Below are 17,067 nucleotides of genomic sequence, written 5' to 3' on the forward strand. Positions count from 1 at the left end.
CCAGCAGTGGCCCACATGAGACCCTGCGTTCGTATTCTTGGGAGTCAAAGTGGAGATGTGGGCCACACAACATCCTGGATTCTCGTGCTTGGGAGCTGAGAGCCGTGGTCTGTCTGGTGCCGAACCACCTGTCACCTCCTGCAAGGGTTTTTTTTCCGTAGCCAAGAGTCTTACTTTCTTCTGTGCACAGGTGGAAAGCCCTGGGGGTGTACCCATGTGGAGATCACAGGCCGGGCAGTCTGAGGACCCGATTTGGCCCTTCTGCCCTAGGAGAGCTAAGGGACAGTCAGCACTGCTCAGGGTCATAGTCTCTAGAACTCTTACCCGAGTGCTGGAAGCTGTTGGAAACCTTACAAAGCTTCTGCTCTTCTAACCCCAGACCAGTGAGGTGTTGGGAGACCGAGCTCGGGCACAACAAGCGCAGCTCAGTCCTACTTAAATACAGTCACAGGCAATTTCTCAAGTTGCCAGCCTTATCCACAAGTCTCTCCAGCCCCCAGAATTTGCTTCCAACCTTCCCAAGTGACCTCTCCTTCTGCCTGGGGGTCTGGCCTCAGCAGTGGAGGGGAGAGAGAGGCCACAGGCAGATTGACAGTCCTGGCAGACTCCAGCACGGAGGCCGCGGGCCCCTGCCCCAGCCCTTCCTGGAGACCTGTTAGTGGAGGTTCCTCTGAAAGTCCTCTTCTGGAACCGAAAGGCGTGCGATGCCCCTCCAGGTCAGCGTCGTGCTGGCCATCGCCGAGTCCCACTCCCTGTCTCCCAGATCCGTGCAGGCCTCCGTGTCTCCCCCCCTGCTCCCCCTCACAGCCCTTGCCCCGGACCGTGGCAGGTGCTCAGGTTTCCTTCATCCCTTCTTTGCTGAAATGCAGCCCTGGCTCTGAGGTGCCCGTGCAGTTGCCATGGCAGCGTCTGTGTTACTGCTGCAACAGCCATGGCTCAGACTGGATGCTGGTCATCTGTGCTCTGATGTCCCCTCTGGCAGGCCCCCTTCTGACCTGGGCAGTGTCCTGCGCTGCTCTGCTCTGGGCTCCGCTCCCTTCCTGCCTTTCACTGAACCGGCGCCCAGCAGAGCCTTCTCTGGTCGGAGGTGTTTGCTCCCTGTGCAAGCCCCTCTGCACCAAGCTCCTGCTGGGTGCCTGGTGCTCAGGATGTGACAGTGGGTGAAGTTCTCTCCCCTGGTGGAGTTCCATTCTGGCAATAAAAGGCTGACAGGAAGCCAGACGTGTAACAAACGGCTGGACTCTGTGGACGTGGCGGCCACCAACTGTGATGACCCTCACGGCCTCCTGGGGCTCATGGTGGTTCTCACTCATGCGTCTCTGCTGCTCCTGGTTCAGCCTCCTGGGCCTCACTCACCCGGGCTCGGCAGTGGCTGTGCCCAGCTTGCTCTGTGCACCCATCATGCCTGACCCGGCGGCTCCCCAGCACGGGTCTTCTCACGCTGAAAGACAGGACGGAAGAGAACAGCCTCACTGCACCGGAACCCCCTGGGCCTGACACACCACACCCGCCAGCAGCCTCTGGGCAAAGCAGGAGAGGCCAACTGCGCTCCCCCTCCAGGGTCCTGGCTGGGCCCAACCGTGGAACTGACAGAAGGTGGATGAACCCGAGGAAAACGCACAGATTAATAAGTTTCATCAGGAGCTGAAGACCCAGAGAAGTGGTGACCCCTGCAGGTTTTCCTATCAGGTTGAAGAAAGGGCACCTGGGGAGGCAGCTCAGCCCCACATGGAGGCTGCAGGAGAGACGTCGTCCTGGCAGGTCTCCTGCGCAGGGCCCTCTGCCATGACTTGCCATCGGGCAGGGCTTCTGTGGTGCGGGAAGGGCATTTCACACGGGAGCTGCTTCCCTTTCTTCCAGAAAGAAAAGCAAAGATGAGAATGCCCTTCCTTCACAGATGGGTTTTCAGGGGCCATTGTCCCCAAGCAATCCTCCTGCCGAAGTGGCGTAGTTGGGGTGACTCACTCTGCCACTCTTCAAAGCTCATGGCTCAGCCTCCACCCAGGAGTGGGGAAGGACTCCAGCTTGTAGTGGGAGGAGGGGCCAGCCCCCTGGCAAGTGGGGACAGTGAGGCAAATTGAATGCAGAAGGTGATAAATGTTGAGGGGAGAGAGACTCAAACAGCACATGGGAATTGGGACCCGGGGTGGGGGTGTCTGCAGCTTTTCCTGAGGTGGTCGGGGAGGGGCTCAAGGTGGAGAAGACAGCTGAAGGAAGAGCTGCAGGAAGCTGGGGTGTGACTCTGGGGAAGTCTGGGCAAAGGCCCTGAGGCAGGTGTGCAGGGGGGTTTGAGCCCTCTGGGGCTGCACTGCAGCGGTTGGAAGCGTAGGAGGAGGTGAGGGTCTGAGAAGAGGCCGTGTGGCAGGACGGAGGATGGAGCAAGGCATCTGTGCAGACGGGGCTCCTTCTGAGTGACGGGGGAGTCTTGCAGAGGTGAGTGGAGGAGGTAAAAGTTACCAGGTTAGAGAACGACGACCGCCTCCCGGGAGCCTTCACTGTGATGGAGGTGTGGGGGTGGGGCTGTTCCCTGTCCCCTCCCCATCTGTGCAACTCTTGGTGACACTGTTTCCTACTGCTTGCTGCTGACGGGCATCCTCTGCCTTTTGAATCTGCGAGTCCAATGAAGACACAGTTCCCGTCTGGTCCGTCACTCAGTTCTCAGCGCGGCCGCTGGCTGGTTGAAGCAGGGAAAGCTGGCAGTACCCACCGTGGCAGGCAGATTCCCGTGGGGTCAAGACGGAGAGGGGTCCTTTTCTAACATCTCAGGTTCCCTGGACCTGGGCGGGGGATTCCTCCTGGAGGCTCAGTGAGGCAGGCCCCTCCCTGTGTACTCAGAGCAACAGGAGTGGCCCCGCCTACACCGTGGGGAGGGGACAGCTGAGTGGGATGTGAGTGAAGTTTCAAACAGGCCAGGCCACCTCAGTGGCCAACATCACATCATCTCATAGCGCAGAGTGATGGCGGGTCCTGGGTGCGACTGAGTCACTGCTCAGACACCCCCCCCCCACCAGCAGGTGCGTTTGGCAGGTGCACGGCAGCAGTATTACAAGAGGGAGGCTGCCTTGTGTTCGTGGCTCAGTAAGTTAAAACCCCTTAATTGAACCCATTGCATGTCGGTGTTCCTGGGGTCTCCCCTGGACAGATCCTCTCCTAATCTGCCTCCTGTCCACAGAGCCCCCAAGTACTCCCCTGGCTGTGAGGACATCTCCCGGCTGATGGCTCTAGAACAGCTCCCAGCTCCTACCTCGCACCTGAGTTCAGGAAGCATGAACAGAACTGATTGCTGCACATATTCCCTTGGGCAGCCCAGGGGCCCCGCCGCCTTGGACAGTCCAGTGACAAGACAGGAAGACCCAGGTCCCAGTCCTGCTACTCCTCCAGTTGTCCCCAGCGCCCACTGTCAACCAAGACCACGTCATGATGGGCTGAGGGACTCGGTGGCTCCTGAGCAGTCAGCTCTGGGCCCACTCTGCCCCTTGCTGGCTGTGGGACCTGGCGTTCAGAAGTCTCAGGCCTCCACTCCCCGCATGTCCTGAGTGGTAGGCTGTTCCCTGCTGTTGGTCGGGGAGAGGGATTCCTTTAGAACTTCTCTGCACAGGCCCATTTGGAGACAATGAGATACAGAGAGAAACAGGGGAGTGGGCCCTGCCCCCCAGGGCCATGAGAGTGCAGCAGATTAAAGTGAGCAGTGCCCAGAAGGCCCCTGGCAGGAACCTGGCACACAGCGGTGCTCAGTGATTCTTCCAAAGAGAGGCCAGGCATCATGCCCGAGACCCTCTGTTCAGGTTAATGGCTCTCTCGTTCTTCATGGTCTGACTTCTTAAATACCTGATGTCTCCAATTTTCTCTCCCTCTCCAACATCAACACTTTGTTTGAAGGTAGAGTCCCACAGCTTCACAGGTCTCTATGGGCCCGCATTGCCCGGGATGCTTGTCAGAGACAGCAGGGTCCTCACCCTGCCCGGTCTGTGCCAACTCTGTGCCCACCACCAGTACTGGGGGAGATCCATCAATGTTGGTTGAATGAAAAAGGAATATGGTTTTAAAATTGTATTTTGAATGAAAGTGGAATATGGTTTTAAAATTGTATGAATGCACTTAACTGTTACCAGGCTCATCATATACTTTGGGCCCTAAGCAAAGCCCTTGAATTAAATTTGTTTACAAAGCACCGGAAAGACTCCATTTCCATTGAAAAGTAATTTGAAAGCTGTGGATTTTATAACAATGTTCTCATGAGTTTGGGGACATGATCTTGAAAGTTGTTAAAAGTGGAAAAAGCTACATGAGTTAGAAGAAAAGAAAAAGAGCTGGTAGGAGATATGAAAGGCTGTATTGTCCCTGACACATCGGCACCCTATCCGTATCCCTCCCTCCCCACCACTGCCGTCTAGCCACCTCTTTTCTTACTAAGGTACCATAGCAATGTCCAGAAGTCTCCCAAATGGTAAGCCATGTTGATCACAAGGAGTGAAGTTTTAAACATAAATGCTATTATTATCACATCTGTACTTAAAATCTTATATTGAGCCTGGCATGGTGGCACACACCTGTAATCCAGCGGTTCAGGAGGCAGAGGCAGGAGGATCATGAGTTCAAAGCCAACCTCAGCAAAAGTGAGGCGCTAAGCAACTCAGTGAGACCCTGTCTCTAAATAAAATACGAAATAGGGCTGGGGGTGTGGCTCAGTGGTCAAGTGCTCCTGAGTTCAATCCTTGGTACACCCCTGTGCTGGTAGCAGGCCCGCCCTGGCCCCTGGGGACTCAACCCCCAGTTCTTTGTTATGCATGTCAATGTGGCCAGCTCACAAGGCCATGAAGCGGGCTTGTGGTTCCCTGTTTATCTGCCTAGAGCATATGTGTCTCTCGGGAACATCTTGACCTGTTCGAGCATCCTGATAGGGGACGGTGACGTGACGGTAACCCAAGGACGCAGTTATTACTCTTCCCTCCTCACTTTTGAGTGATTTCCCGCAGCTGTTAAAAAGATATATAAGGGGAACAAATTTGGCAATAAAGCGCGCACATGCTCCCTCCTGGATGAAGAACCTTGGTGTCCTGTGTATTTTTCAACCCCGCCGTCCCTCGCCGGACTCGGCTCCGTTAGCCGGACGCGGCACCCCTGCTTCCCCCAAAATCTTACATTGACTTGCCCTTAGGTCATTACCCAAAAACCAAATTCCCTAGCATATCTGAAAGTCCTCATGGCTACCCCGCCTCCTCAGATGTCAACTTGCTCTCCTGCCCCCTTGGTCACTGTGACCCCACATGCCAACTCTTATTTTTTTCTTCAGAGATGCCCAGGTGTTCCTGCCCAAGGGCCTTTGCCTGCTTGTTCCTCCCCCTGGAACCCTCTTGCATCAGACTGTGGGCAGCTCGCATTCAGGCATCAAGGTGATGACGCCTCAGGCCTTCCCAGACCAGCCAGTGGGTAGCAGCCCACCGCGGATGCCACATGACTCTGTTTGGCCTTCTGACCCTCACTTATCTCTAGCTAGTATCTGTATCTCTAGCTAGTGTCTTCCAAATGGAGGGACCAGGGACCCTGCGGCCTAGACAGTGCCTGGTCTATGGCGGGCACTCAGTGAATTTTTGTTCACTAAGGGAAACAATATGTCCTGGTTCCATTCCCTCTTTTCAAGTCCTTGTCCCTTTTCCTCTCCATTGGTCAGAGTCATAAGCACTGGATACTGTCCACTCTAGAGCTAGCTTAATCAAAAGAGATGACCTGAATAGGGGATGATGGCGATTTCAGGCCTGAAAAGTAGTTTTAATGGCTAAACTCAAAGCCAATACTCTACCGCATTCCTGTTGGCTGTTGGCTTTTTCTCCATCCCTGTTCATTCTTAGCCATTCAGTCATTGGGGATTCATCCATGAGTTGGGGATTCACAGAGAACATACACACTTTCTGAATGTCAGCCATAGGCCAGGCACTGGGGATACCAAAGGACAGCCCTTGTGTTTGTGGGCCCAACACCTCGAGCAGGAATAAGCAGACGTCTTCTTTGAAGGGCTGCTCAGTGGGCAGCTTAGAATTGTAGGCCACCCAGGCCTGTCCCGCACCTCAGTTCTGCTATTACACCCAGAGGCAACCACAGACAGTAAGTCACGCTGCTGTTCCAGCTCAGCTTTGCTTTACCAAAACAGGCTGCAGGCCAGATATGGGCCCCAGCCACAGTTCCCTGGCCTCTGGTCTGGAGAGAATGCAGGCAATTCAACACATGAACAAATCGTGGCTACTGTGTACAGGAGCACAGAGCAGGGCAGGGCCCAGGCAGGGCCGGGCAGCCCTCCTCCATCTATGCCGTTCTTCCAACAGGTGTGTCTGGCCCCAGTGACCAGTTGACCTGGATGAAAGAAAGCAGAGCTTTAAAATTAAATTAGAGTTTTGGGTGTAGCTGAGCTGTAGAACAGGTGCTTACCATGCACAAGGCCCTGGGTTTGATTCCCAGCACTGCAGCCATTGAGTAAATGAGTGAGTGAATGAATGAATTTTAATAAAATTGTAAGTGTTAAAAGTTATTTAATGTATGTTGTGAGTTGTTTTGTATCATTATACCTGTTCTGATTAATCTTAGATATTCTGGATCAGGACCATGTATTCTGGATCAAGGCTTCCCTCTCAGCACATCTAGCAAAGAGGGAAATTCCCAGAAATTCTCTGGCTAACCCTTGCAAGAGACGTGCGTGTTAGTTCACGGGGTCATAGAAAGCTTGAATCCTAAATAGGATCTATCTTTTACATAGAATTTCTGGTAAGGCTTAAGTTCCACTGGCTTTGGGTAAAGAAGACATATGATCGTCTAAATTGAAAGTAACAAAACCTCTGTATCCAAAGGCTCTCTCCAGGTTGTCATATCCAACCTGATCATTTCACAAATCCTCATGTCACAGAAAGAGCGGTCTCACACCACCCTCCCCAGGATTCTCCCCTGACCTCGGGCTGCTGATGATTGGACAGGCAGTCAAGTCTGCACCAGTTCTTGGGATGATACATGAATTTATCTGAATTTGCATTATGATGCTATACTGATTTTAATTATGTTAGGGAACTATTTTGGAATGTCATGTCCTGCTTTTCTAGCTATCTGTAAACCGAACTAAATTGGAAAAATAACTTTATCTACTATTCTCCACAAATTCTTCCATTATGTTAAAAATTCAAATGTTGAATCCATCTAACTACATTACAGAAATGTCACGATAACTTCTGTTCTGATGTTTTCGTTCTGGAACTCCTTTGATGTCAGCAATTGTTTAGGAAGGTTCTTTGTTTCAACCTACTCTATTTCAGAAGATCTGGTTCCTAAGTGATTCTCTGATAAAAGAGGTAAAAGATCCAGCATCCTATTAGCATTCGTTCACTCATTTTAAGAATGAACGCCAGACCAATATGAAATCATCTGTGCAAGGTTTTTGTGAGCTGGCAGCAAAATATGTATCTTTTTATAACCACTCTGTGTCTGCAATAATTTCTTATGTTAAATAGCTCCTAACATTCACAGCCACTGGACTGATTCTGAGCACATTAATATTTCCTGTCATGAGATTTGGGGATACACCAGAACAATTTATTTCACAGTGGGGTTCTTATCTAAACAAGATCTGTCTTCATATCTTTCTCAATTTAGCAGAATGCTTTTGCAGTGGATCTGGGCATTATCTGCTTCTAGCTATTTTTCACAGAGGAAAAAACAATGACAAGATATGCGCATGAGTTAGTATGCGCTACAGACAGGATCTCCAACAGCTAAATAGTTGTGCCACACAGTAGCTCTATGCAAATGATATGACCCAGAAATGATTTTATGTTAAATCTACCTTCAGCTTTTTTGAGCTGTATGTATTGACAGTTTCAGTAGAAGGTGGTGTCCTGAGACTAGTTGTGATGTACTTGAACACATAATTTTGAGGATCCTTGAGAAAAACATTTATTAACAAGAAGATAGCAAGGTGTTAGGATGGCTTTTTAATGAAATGTACTTTTCTCCCAAGAACTCTGGAATTTTTAGTTTCATTTCTTACATGCGAAAGCTTCATTTCTTATATGCAAAAACTTATATGATTTACCCGCTATTTAAATTCTTTATCAGCATCTGTTCAGTAGTATAAATGCCTTAGCAAGAAAAGTAGGGATGTTAGTGTTAAACCAAATCATTGTCATGAGTTACCAGCAAAGAGGACTGACCACTTGGCTTTTAAGTTGCTTTAGAAAAAGAAAAAAAGCTTATTTTCTATTTCTAACATTTATGGTTATATTGCAATGTTTACAGCCTACCCCTTCAAGAAGTTAATGGGTTATGTTTGAGTTCAACCTGCCAACAGTAATTATATTTGGAAATACAATGCATATGCTAAGCTAAAGTCAAGTAAAGATCTTCCAAGATTGAAATCATCTAGAGGAGATTAATTACCCATTAACTCCCTCTGCAACCATGGCTTACATTTTTATTTCGCATAGTCTACTTGTTGTCAGTGACTCCAAATGTTATAAATAATAGGACCCGATGTTAGCCCATTTGAAGCATTGTTAAACCTAAAACAGACCAGTATGTGACTTGTGGAAGCAATAGCCTTGCTTTTTAATCTCACTGTTTATTTGTGGAGGAGTTTGGAACTTCGACAAGGTTCAGGGTGTGAACTACAGAGGGTGGGGCTCCCTGACGGTGTCACCTGCCTTATTCCATTAGCTGCTTTCATGTATGTTCATCCATTTTTTTTTTTTTTTTTTTTGGCCAGGCAAACATACTTCTGTCTTTTAGGCTGTAGCTCATGTTTTCCTGCCTGGCTGACGTCCGGTTTCAATGCCTCCCACGAGTTCTCTGGACTTGGTTTCCTCAGGGTTGGTCCAACCTCCTGGAGGGCAGCACTGCCCACTTCTCCACAGGAACCTGCACCGGAGCCTCCCAGCCGGTATGTGGTTCCTTGGGTCTGGAGACCAGCCTGGGTTCACAAAGCTGGAGGAGGACACTGCATATGGCCTGTAATAAAATGCCAAGCCAAGTACAAAAGCAATGACCTCTGGGTTTCTGTAGGCATTGCAGTGATCAGTGTTTGTGGGAAGCTGCTGGAGGAGGCCAGACTCCAGCTCACCCTGAAAGCTTCTGGAAAATGAAGACAAGAACACCAGTGCACATAGGGATGGATTAGAAGGGAAACGCAGAGACCAGACTGGCCTGAGAAATGCATAAGATTTGTGAATGGAAAAGTGGAGCCGCATTTTGTGGGGGTGGTACAGCTTGTAGAGAGCTCCAAAAGGTGGCAGAAAGGCTGGGTCCTGAGTTCAGTGGCATTGGGTAACTAGTTCATATTTGAGGAGCAAAGGCTGCCATGACGAAAACCACCCTAGAACAGTGTTTCCAGGTGATGCTGATTGGATTGAGCCTGAGGCTGAGGCTGGGAGGCAGGAGGTGGGGACAGGCAGGATGCTGTGGCCAGGTGAGTCTGGAGAGCTCACCTACACGAGCACTCAGGAGCCTCACCCTGTGCTCGGGAAAGCACTATGTTTTTGCCACTGTCTTTACCCAAGAAATTTTGTAGCCCCTATTTTACAGGTGCTCTCAAAATCAGCAAGTAAACATTGAAAAGAAATATGTCTGAAACAGAAAAAGCAGCTGCTACTTGAAGTTTTCCTATTTCCTTCATGGCAGCATGTGGAACATATCAACAGCGATGTAGCTAATTTAATAGGGAGCTTTTAAGTAAAGCCCTAAGATCCACAAGCAAATACCACAAGATGCATAAAGCCAAGTTGTTTCCCAGGAATAAAGTTGCACATTAGTGACAGGGGAGTTTACTGAGAATTGAGGGCAGATATCAGTGGAATCAAACTTTGGAACAAACGCTGAGGTTAGAAAGTCTCTTAAATGTAATAACATTTAGTGCCACAGATGGGAAATCAGACCACTGAATAAAGATTTAAGGTGAAAATAAAATTTTAGGAGAAGAGATGCTGACATATAGATTTGGAATGTCCCCAAAGGGCCCCTGTGTTGATGGCTTGGTCCTCAGGTTGTCTCTGTTGGAAGCGGGTAAAGCATTTAAGAAGCAGGACCTGGCAGGAGGGCTTAGGCCATTGGGGGTACGCCTTCAACAGGAATGTGGGGACCTTGGCCCTTATTTCTTCCTCTCTTTTGTTTCTTGATCATCAGGAGGTGAATAGGCTTCCTGTGCCACCTATACCCACCATGACGTATTGTGCCACTCGAGACCTAAAGCAACCTAAAGCTAATTGGCCATGAACTTCCAAACCTAAAAGCCAAAATTAAACCTTCCTCTTTGTAAGTTGTCATGTAATTTGTTCCAGTAATGGAAAGCTGACTGACTTATAGATAGAGAGGCTATCTTTTCTTAATCCTTTCTAACACATTTATAATGTCACTTTATAAAATATTTCCCCAAATCCTTTATAAACGAGAGAGGATATTTAGTTTTTTCAGTGTTTTCTCTCTCCATGTCCTGAAAGCACTGAGACATGAGCTTTCTTTGGACTCCATCCTCCAGCCCCAGAGAGAGATAAGTGATCTCTAAATTCATCTTGAGGGTAGCACTTACCACCATGAGAGAATTATTTAAAAGCCCTGTAGGATTGTGACCTCCTAAGGGCAGAGACCATCCTTGTCTATTCTTATGGGATGGTAACATAACAATGGCATATGGTGACTGTTCTACTGGCAGAGTGGTTAAGTGGAAAATGTAGATGTAATGAGTGTGTAACTTGGTATACTGTCTGTACTCAATACTGGGATTTCTGCAAGGAAGCTCAGAGGACCAAAGCAAACCCTTTTTGTGGAGCAGAGAGGCCTGGATGAAGGATCAGAACATGTGCAGAGGAAGCAAGAAGAAATTGGAAGGGGTGGTTAATGAGCTTGTTCAGAGTCTGCCAGTGCCTTACCAGGACTCCAGCTCCAAGCACACTAATGGGCAAATGAACTGACTTCAGGATTTTAAACTTGGCTGCTGGGAGGAATTTTGAAGGTCACTCGACTGTTGAAGCCTATTTTAATTTCTGAAAGTCGAGTCTATCAATTAGTGTCTTGGACCAGAGGCCCCTCCAGTGACGGGATTGCTCACTTGGCTACCTCGAATAATGAACTCATATGACACATGTGCTAAAGTGCCATCTCCAGCTGTCTGTAGGCAAGCGCTGTGGGGAGACTTCTTTGCCAGTTGTGCATTTAGGCAGTGTGTAGGTGATTTTGCTAAATGCAGGTTACATTACAATGCATTGCATTTCTGATATTTCAGTTATTTTTGTTTGTTTGTTTATAAGCTCTAACAGGGATTTGAAGTGACAGTTGTTAAGAAGGTGAATTCAAGTTATTTAATGGGGTAGCTTTTCTTCTCTGATTATTTTTATCTAACCAAATATTTTATTAAATTCCCACGAGTCATAGTTCTTCATGTACAGAGAATTTGTGCAGAGCTTTGAAAAATTGCTAACTGGGGCATAACATCTATGTTAGTGTTGCACAAACTAAATACAGCAAAATCAACATGTGAATTTTCAAGGGTCAAGTGTTAGCTACACTGAAAGATTTTCTCCTACAAGTAAAAAAAGTTTATTCCTCAAGGGATTTTTTCCTTAAAAGTTTAATTCATTTTTGCATTGCTTTTCAGGTGATTTTAATATGCTATGTGATAGTATTGCTTCCTTTGCACTTTCACTATTCACTGGGGCGGGTGAAGAAACCAGCTGCAACATTTTCCCTCTGTACTTTATAATATCTGTCTTCTCTTGACTTCAAGTATTTTATCCATCTCCATGCATTAGAATTCTGATCCTCCTTAAAATGCCACTCATTACTCGCATGAATTCTTCTATGATCTGCTATCTAAATGTGACTTCTTCCTCTGAACCTGCATTAGTAAATACTATTATGTAACAAATTTTCCTACAACTCAGTGGCTCAAGAAAACAGTGAATATTATCTTCACTCCCAGCGAGTCAAGAATTTGGGAGGGCTTAGCTAACTCCGGGTAACTCACGAAGTCATAGTCGGGAGGTCATCTTTAGGCTTGCCCAGAGTTGGAGGATCTACTTTAAATAGGTTTCACTTAAGTGGCTGCCAAGTTGGTGTTGGCTGTGGGCTGGAGGCCCAGCTGTTCACGTGCAGACTTCCCCAGGCGGCTGCTTGAGTTTCTCACAAGGTGGCCGCCCACGGTCCTGGGGCCCCACAATGTATGGGAGAAGACAGACGAGATCTGGTGTCTTTTCTGATGTCGTCCTGAAGTCACAGGTAGTCATTTCTGCACTCTTCCTGTCATACACAGATCAACCTACTCCACATAGAAAGAAACTACCTGGGAGGCAAGGGTCATGGGCGAACATCTTGGAGGCTGCTTAACAGCCAACATTTTCTGCATCTCCAACATAACTTAAAATACCGTTCCCTATGTTACAACTGTTTGTGTCCTTCTCCTGCCCACTCCGCCAGCTTAAGATTTCCTTGAAAACTTGGAGTTGCTCCTTATCTTTACGTATCTCGACATTGCTAGCACAGTGCTCTCAGCGTACGTAACATTAATGGGAAGCTGGTGCCACAGCCTCTCTCATAATGAGTACAAATGAAGATGTGCTCGCAGGGAAGAATTGGATGCACCGAGACAGAGAAGCAGATGGGAGGGGGGATCACAAATGAGGTAGAAAGCAGATGAAACTGCACGTTAGGAAATAAATATGAACACATTAATGTCACTTTGCAGATACTAGAGGTCTGATTTTATCAGAGTTTACATGTTGGAATACTGCACAACAATATTACTTTGTGTAATGTACAGGATTAGCTTGCCATTATTTTTTAAATAAAAACTCTTTCAGTTACACTTAATATTCAGTGAACAAAGGGTTTTTGGATTATTTCTTTAATAAAAACAGAGAAAGCATTGCTTACAAATAACTTTCCAGTTATGTTAAGCAAGGCATTTATAATTCTTTCTGCATGTGATTGAGAACTCTATTTAACCTTTAATAACTTCTCTATAACCTGGCTCATCCAGGTAAAATCATTTCTAGATTGATCAATTAACATTTACCCATAATTTGAGCAAAGGGCACAGAGGAATGTTGGGAAGAACGAAAGACCCAAGAGAGTAAGTCCTGGCAGATCCTCCTCAAAACGCTGGCGTCCATCTTTTCGTTCCATCCCTGGAGCCACTGCCACATCTAGTCCAGCTCCTTGGCCACTCGGGTCTCAATTGCCAACACGGCCTCCAAGTGCTTCTCACCACTGCCAGCCTCTCTCCCTCCGAACTCTCAGAGTGAAGACTCAACTAACACGTCACTCCCTTGCCATGTTCGAAAACTGTCTTCGTCCTCTGGACGGCCGTGACAAAGCACCAAGAACGGGGCAGCTCACGCACGAGGGAAACGCACTCCTTCAGATCTTGATGTCAGGAAGTTCAAGATCCAGGTACCGGCAGGTTGCGTGTAGAGAACCTGCTCCCTGCTCCGAGGTGGGCCCTCTCCCTGTCCTCTCCCTGTCACAGGGTGCGAGGCTGAGGAGCCCTCGGGGGCCTCTTCATCCAGGCATTTGCGACTCCTGCGGTCTCCACCCTCATGGCTGACAGCTCCTCAAGCCCCTCCCCAGTCCTGTGACTTGAGGGTACAGATTTCAGCACGTGAATTTAGAGGGACACAACATCCAGACCAGGGCAGAACCTTCAGAGGGTCCCGCAGACTGGGTTGGCCTCATGCCAGCCCCAGCCCGCTCCTGGCCAGTCTGCGGAGTCCTCAGCCCTTCTCGTCTCCTGTCCCACTCTGCTCCTTTCACTGAGCGCACCTGGTTGATGTGCGGTTCAGAGACTCCTCCCCATGCCCATGTCCCCTGCTGCCCAGAAACCACAGTTCTGACTCAGAACCAATCTCGTTCCTTCCCATCAGCTCAGCTTTGCTATGGGGCCATCCTGAGGTGACAATCTCCTGTCTCCTGACATCTCTGCCGCCACAGTCTGTGGTGACATATCACTCCTGGTATACCTGTCCCTTGGGCATCTTGTGTCCCTAGACTGTGGCCAGGCTTGTGTGTTGTCCAGAGCCTACTCCAAGGGTATTTAGCAGGCACTGGAGTTCACAAGAGGCTCTGGTCCGCACATGTCTAAGTGCCCCGTTAGCCAGAGTAAATGCTCAATAAGCCACTGAGTGAGCAGCATCAACGGGAGCAGAGAAGCTGGGAATATAGACAGGGATTACAAAACAGTGTCCATTCATCCATGCACCAGGGTGTTCAGGGACTTTGGCTACTCAGGGTCGTGTGCTCAGCTGTCTCACGAGGCCTGGTTCTTGAAAGAGCTGCACGTGTGTGGTCTCCATCGATTCATTCCTTTCATTTAACATTGGTCACTAAGGTAGGAACACTTTACAGACGAGTGAGGCCAATGTGTGACACTCATGCAGGGTGAACGGTGGAGTGACACGGAGGAGTGACGCAGGGAAGAACCTCGGGCTCCAGAGAAAGCTGATTGGGGATTGTTAGTCTTGAACCGGCCCCAGGTTCAGCATTTGGGACTGAGTGGAGAGCGCAGTATCGTGCTACAGGAAACGATGGGGAAGAGCATCGGCCTAAGAGGGAAGGAACTAGAAGAAAGAACTAGACCAGAGAGGGCAGGTGCAGAGAGAGCAGGTAGACAGCAGGAAGGACGTTTATCTTCGGAGGATGGAAACTTACACGTGAAGTTCCTAGCGAGTCACCTGAGCCAGCGGGGTGCTCGTGGATCCCAGCCATTCCCCTCTCCTCCTGACCTAGCACTTGAGCGCCTGTGTGCACCCCCAGCCTTGAAATGACCCCCAGCCTGTCACTTATTTTCCCAGATGATTAATCCTGTAACCTTTTTGTAAGTGTCATGTTTATCCTCACCTAACTTTTCAAAATTACTAGGAATATCCTTAATAAGAAATAACAGTGTTATATCAAAGAATTCCGCTGACTGATAATCCCATGTGAAATGCAGACATGTACTACCTTACCATGCTCCAGTTATCTATGATGAACACATATCTTGCCTATATTTCTACTTGCATGGGTGTATCACCACACTTACACTTACCTCTCTCTCTCCTGTGTGCACAGACGCGTTGGCCATGTGCAGACAGGGACACACAGTGAGAATTCCTGGGTCACTCTCTGTCACCTTTGACCTCCTGCCTGTGCGGATTTTTCCTCACGGTTCCTGTTGTCACTGACTCTAGGCTCCCAAGGCTGCATGCCACACCCTGAGTCTTGGTCGTGACTCCTTTCTGGTGTGTTAAATGACTCCCGTGTCCTCACTGGCAGCACTGACCACATCTCTGTGCCCCATCACGTCTCACTAGTAAACCATTGTGACCGTTTACCCCATTTCTTATTCAGGGTGGGCATCGCCTGAAGCCCCTCCGAGGCCCACCTGTCGTGGTGGCGAGGGTTATTGAGGCTAGCTGCTGCGTGAGTGAATCCTGCAGGGTCTCAAGTCCTGGCCTTGGGCACTTCCCAGCCTTAACTGCCGCCTTTGTCCACCTGACACCAGAGTTTCTGAGGGGCCCCCAGACGCCTCGTGGGTTCTTCCTGGCCCCAGGTGAGGCTGCAGCTTTTCCTCTTCCTGGTGGTTAGGGTCCCTCCCTGCCTCTGCCTCAGTTCAGGGAGGATGAAGAGGACAGGGGCAGCTGTAGTTCAATTTTGAGCAGGATTCCTCCTGTGTCCCTTGGAGGACATGCTTTCCCCTGGGAGCTGTGCCTCTGGGCCACGGCCTCTCATTGCCTGGTGCTTCGTTCTCAGAGGTGGAAGGGGTGAGAGGGCTGATACGTCAGCTATTTTAGAAGGCGTGTGTTTGTAGGCCCCACACTTGGCCTCTGAAACGTCCCCTGGTGGGGGCCCTGAGCTGTGTGGGTCTCTCTCCCACGGTGGCCTCCCGTGTGGTTACCCTTCCTTGCTAATCTGGTGCAAACAGCATGGCACTGCTCAGGAGCAGATCGGGGGGTGAGTGGCGTGGATGGTCTAGTGTGTCGGGCCTTGTGTAACTGAAGGGAACTGGGAATGTGTGCTGCTGTCATCCCCTACGAGGAGGAAGGAGAAGAGCCGTGTGCTAGACCAGGGCTGCGTACCTCAGACCCTGGTATCCGTGCCCCCGTCACTGCGGCAGTGGGTTGGCTGCTCTGATAATATACAGAATATAAAATACAAGTTTTCTTTTTATTTCCTCTCATCTCTACGCTTTCTGCAAATGTTCTAATATTTTCTCCAGAATTTCTCTGTGCTGATAGTAAAACAGGGGCCTATAAGGCTCAGTCAGCCACGTGACCAAAAGTGAAGTGGAGAACATTTTGCACCCAGCTTAGCTGTGACGGGAAGGTAGCCTGCAGCAGCTTCATGGGGTCCCTGGGTGAATCCAGGATGGCAGTGCATTGCACACAGGGGACTTAGGTTAGACACAGGAAAGCGTTGTTTTATTGTCTTCAAAGGGGAGTCGTAGGAGGGAGAAGGTCAAAAGTCCAGAGCAATCGATGCCTAATAACCCACGGCTCTGGAGATGGAAATGGAGGTCCTGAAAGGACTTTTCATAGGTTCAGAGAGGGGACATGGGGACATGTGTAAACCCACCCAAGGCCTCTGTTCAGGTGTAGTGAGTGGCTCTCAGATCCACAGCATCAACCTGCCAAGGGGCATTTCTCCACCTGGGTTTGTGTTAGACATTGCTTTGAAATAAGTGAGATAACAGAATTTTGAAAATTTATTTTAATTGTTAAGAAATTATATTCTATGATATTAATATTTAATATTATTTTTCTAGAGAAAAAGCTTTTGTGTAGAGTTCTGATAGCTGCTTAGAACTGAGTATGAAGTAAACATGTTTTGTATTTTTTAAAATCATTACATGGGGAATAGGCTTATCTAAATTGAATCCAGAACTTTCTTACTGCTACAATTGCCTCAGAACTGATCTCAATTTAATATATTCATTTTGTCTCCTTTTTTGACACAAACACAGGTGGCTCATTTGTAAGCAAAGCTTCATAGTTTTCAGGAGATCTGTTTTCCCGTGAGGTATTTTAAGGAGATACAAAACTTTAGGATTTGTATGTATTGATTTATTAG

The 17,067-nt window shown here is 48.6% G+C and overlaps 1 protein-coding gene across 5 annotated transcripts in view; it reads left to right on the forward strand.

Moving 5' to 3' along the window:
* Nucleotides 1-17,067, forward strand: part of Prkn (parkin RBR E3 ubiquitin protein ligase) — a 1,231,972-nt gene that overhangs the window by 795,313 nt on the left and 419,592 nt on the right. The gene's annotated exons all lie outside the window — the stretch shown is intronic.

The sequence above is a fragment of the Marmota flaviventris genome, chromosome 6 (genome assembly GCF_047511675.1).
Source record: "Marmota flaviventris isolate mMarFla1 chromosome 6, mMarFla1.hap1, whole genome shotgun sequence".
Lineage (NCBI taxonomy): Eukaryota > Metazoa > Chordata > Mammalia > Rodentia > Sciuridae > Marmota > Marmota flaviventris.